The 4,698-nt window shown below is 37.8% G+C and overlaps 1 pseudogene; it reads right to left on the bottom strand.

The window, feature by feature from the left end:
• Positions 1 to 221: 221 nt before the first annotated feature.
• On the bottom strand, positions 222 to 1,757 carry LOC110284305 (succinyl-CoA:3-ketoacid coenzyme A transferase 1, mitochondrial pseudogene; annotated as a pseudogene).
• Between the last annotated feature and the right edge of the window lie 2,941 nt (positions 1,758 to 4,698).

Raw genomic sequence — 4,698 nt, 5'->3', positions numbered from 1 at the left:
AATGTTTTCCTTTTTTATTTTATTTTATTTTTTTATTTTTTGATGGAACTGATACATCACACTGGCGAGAACAAAGTCTATGGATGCACAAATCCAGAAATATCATAAGAAAACTAGCTTAAACTTCTTGGTAAATGTATAACTGTTGACATCCTTTCACTTAAATCCTATGTGTTGAAAATTAAATCTTGGCAACCTGGCACAAATGTCAAATGGATACTTCAAGTTGAAATCTGCTGCATTGGCATGAGGTTTGGTGAAACTGCATCTTCACAGCCTGGAGTCTTATTGATATTATCAACATGCAGGCCTTCCCTGAGCTCAGTTAGTGACAACCCATTTTTCTTGTCCACGTCAAACACACCCTTTTCTGTAATGATGCGGTTGACACACTGCTTGCCCGCCTGTGGTAATGTACATTTCTCCATGATTTTATGAGCATTTCCCTTTGCGGAGTGCTCCATGGTAACCACCACTTTAGTTTTGGAACTGGACACTAAATCCATAGCTCCTCCCATTCCTTTCACCATTTTCCCAGGTATCATCCAGTTGGCCAGGTCACCATACTTAGAAACCTGCATGGCTCCTAACATTGTTAGATTGATATGTCCCCCTCTAATCATGGCAAATGATTGTTCACTGGAGAAGAAAGGCTCCTGAGGGAACAGTTACTGTTTCCTTTCCTGCATTAATGAGATCGACATCAGCTTGGTATTTTAGTGGGTATGGGCCCAAGGCTAAGACTCCATTTCTACTTTGAAGATGAGTAGTCATATTGGGACTGATGAAGTTACTGCTCAGGATATCCTATACCCAAGTTAACCTACATGCTGTCCTCAAACTTGAGAGCGGCTCTCTTGATGTTCTGCTCCCTCATATCTCCTCTGGGCTTACCAGATTTGGCTTTTCCATCTCCTTCCTTTCAGAGTGAGGAACACCACTCGATTCTCTTCTCATATTTCTCTCCCATTATAAGGCAGTGAACATACATTGGAATGTCGATATCTTCTGGGCAAATGAGCCAATGTCTACAATTTCTTCAACCTCCACCACTGTGGTTCCTGTAGGTTTGCACATTGGCAGATTGAAGTTTCTTGCACTTTTCTTGAAAATCACATTGCCTACCCAGTCTGCTTTCCATGCTTTCACCAGAGCAAAATCTCCTTTGATGGCTTCCTCCAAAATGAAGTGCTAACCATTAAATCCCCTCACCTCTCATGGCTTGCTGGCAATGGCAATACTGCCACCTTTCTTATATTTGATGGGTGATTGCCCTTCTTGTACCACAGTCCCATACCCTGTGCTGGTGTAGAAGGCAGGGATTCCAGCCCCACTAGCAAAGATCCTCTCTGAAAGTTTTCCCTGAAGCGTAAGCTCTAATTCACCAGATAGGAACTGCCGCCCGTATTCTGCCTTTGATCCCACATACAAGGAGATCATGCATTTTATCTGCTTGGATCGAAGTAAAAGGCCTAGGAAAGTTCTCATTCTTGCTGACTGCAGTTAGACCTTTTACTCCAGGCTTCAGTAAAGCTCCTATAAGGTTCTCTGGAATAACAAACAGTCCAAAGCCACAAACCAGCAAGGTTACACCATTAGGAATATATTTTACAGCTTTCACATGATCAGTCTAAAATTTGTGTGGTGACAAGTACTGACAGAGAAGTAGCAGACACACCCTTATTCAGGATACACTGTGAGCTGCGAACAGAGGCTCAGAGCCAAGGCTGGGATGACAGGAGTTTGAGAGCCACCATCTTCAGCCCCAGGTTCAGGAGGCAGTGGCAAGGTGGCAAGCCCAGGAGAGTGTGTGAGTGCTTGTTGCCCCTCCACATATCATTTTGTATCTTCCAAAATCACTTCTAGTTTCCAATATTATTCTTTGGTTGACTGCAAATGGTCACCTGATTTTTTTTTTTTTTTTATTTCTCTGAGGTTCTCTATTTCATGCAGTGCTCTCATATTTCGGTATTATTTTGAGGAAAATTAGCCAATATGAGGATGACATATTTCTATCTTATAACTAAATCCATATTACCTCTGTTTCCCAGGTACATAGTTTAGGGTAAGAACTTGGGGTTAAAAAGGGAAAAGTAGGAAAACGGGAGGCAACAAGTGGGAATCTGAAAATAACTAACAAAATAAAGCACAGGGATGTGTGCTTTTCTAGGGATGGGGGAAGTATATACAAAAGGAAACTTAATTACAATGGAGAAATACACAATGGTTTAGTCAAAATGAATCAAAGTATCATATTTTATAATTACTGTAATTATGCACATAATCATTTAGGCATATGCATATATATCTGTGTATATATGTACACAGAAATACACTGTGTGTGTTTGGGTGTGTGTGCTTGTGTCTTAAATGACCTTACCCCACTTGCTGTAACAATGTTTTCAAAGAAACATAGACTAATAAACATCATAGTACTATGAATGAAAACTATTTTAGTGACTGTTTCATCAAGTAAGATTTGATGACACCACAGCAAATATTGACAATACATGTGTTTCTACTTTGTCTGTCTGAGCTTAAATATCAGATAGTATTGTTGAAGACACCTCACCCATGGAATTCAACTAATATGATTTATATGAAACATAAAGACCTCCTTCCTACAGGGTAGTTATCACAGTAACATAAAATATTGTTTAAAATTGCAAAGGAAAATAAATGCTCAAAGTCTTACCTAGCTACTAGAGCATCTTTATATCAAAAATAATTATCAATAGGAGAAGAATGCTGATAAATGTCAAATAATTTTCACTGAAATGTTGGTGGTGGTCAACAGTTGTCCAGTTGGCAAAAATATCTTAATTATATTATTTTATACTTACAGTTTAGCACAATTGTCATCAGATGCTTCAGCCAGCAACTAGTGAAATTAGATGCAGAGACTCTAAGAAGATGCAGATTGCTAAATATTAATCAGAAACTGGTGATCTGCAAAATACAGGTAGGAAAGATTGTAAAGGCCAGATAGGTTAAGAAAATCACAAGAAACAGCCTAAGAATCTACTATCCTTGGCTTATTGGAACTCATAAGAACTGAATTGACAATAAGAGTGCATATGGGTCTGACCTAGTTTTAGTACATATATGTTAAGCTCTTTCTGACTGTGCTATATGCATTTGGCACCATCCTCCCTACTTTGTTAGCTTTTCTAACCTTAATAGAAGAATATGTTCATATTTGTACTTCATGATGATAAACCATGGCTGGTTGATACCAATCTCATTTAAAAATTCATAGTTTTTCAGCTATGACACAGCCACAGTGCAAAACAAGCAAACGCAAGCTCCAACACTAAATAACAAAATGCTCAATTATCTGGAATTCATTCATAATAATCTAGGCTCTTCCAAGTACTTTGAATCATTTTTCCAGCTCTGCCATTTATAGCAAATTCAGTTTCTCTTCTAGGCTCTTGTTAACTGTACTCTATGGTTGTTCTTTTTCTTGGTGGTCATACAATGGCACTTGCATTGCCAAAATAATGAGGTGTTTTTCTCTACCTGGGCTATAGTTTAACAATTACCCAATCATAGGCTGTCTTCATGCTGCCAAACTTCAACACCTTTGCTTGGCTGCTTTAGTTTTAGGCTTTCAACTGCTAATGAAGCTAAAAGTACAAGAAGGTCTTTTTTAGCCTTCACAGTCCTAAGCCTCATCTGCATGCAATGACATTTTCATGCTTTCAGGACAAATACTGCCTGTATGACTTTTGGCTACCAGTTTGAAGTAGAACACTTGGTCATCACTGGAACAAGGCTTCAGTGAGCTGACTCTCAAAAAACACTTCAGAAAAGATTTCAACACAGAGATATTACTCTCCTTTTAATCACAGAGAGTTTCTTCAGCTCCAAATAACTTGACGACAAAATCTTAAATCAAAATAACTAATGGCATACAGAGTCTTTAAACTTTTCACAGAACATGCCTGCCATTCAGACTCCAACAAAATACCCCACTGAGCTCTCAATACTCAACACTTAATACTTTCTAGCATCAAATTCCAAAATCCATCCATGATCCTTTCTAAAACAAAATATGTTCTTTCATAGCAATACCTCAAAATCTTGGTACCAACTGGTTTTAGTTAATGATTTTGGGGTTTGTTTGTTTGTTTGTTTGTTTTTCTTATTGAAATAAAATACTGTGGCAAAAAGAAAATCAAGTTGTAGAGACAAGGGTTTAATTGGATTATGATGGCATATTGCTTCTTATCTTCTAAAGGAAGTCGGGCAGAACCAAAATATAACATGAACATGCAAGAAGGAGCTGATGCCTATGCCATAGAAGGGTACTGTATTCTGGCTTGTTTCACCTGACTTACTGAACCAGATTTTTTATAGAATCCAAGAACATCAGTCAAGGGGGAGGGGGGGCAACCACTTGCAAAGGGCTAGGCCTTTTTTTTTATTAATTACTAATTACGAAAATTGTTTATAGGTAGAATATTGGAGATAAATTTCTCACCTGCAATTTCCTGTATTTTAGGTAACACTTTTGTGCATGTGAAGTAGCGCAGGTGACTACTGGCAAACAAATGTGGTTTATTTGAAATTAAGTTACTAACCTAGTTTCCAGATAAGACATTCTAAGAAATCATACATCAAATTTTGTCTTCCTATATAAATGGATATTGCATATGTAGGATATAAAATAGCTAATAAAAAGCTAAAGAAGAC

This window comes from Mus caroli, unplaced genomic scaffold, assembly GCF_978045245.1.
Source record: "Mus caroli unplaced genomic scaffold, Mus_caroli_1 scaffold_18, whole genome shotgun sequence".
Lineage (NCBI taxonomy): Eukaryota > Metazoa > Chordata > Mammalia > Rodentia > Muridae > Mus > Mus caroli.
The sequence above is the reverse complement of the archived record's forward strand: the minus strand, read 5'-3'. Positions and strand labels throughout refer to the sequence as shown.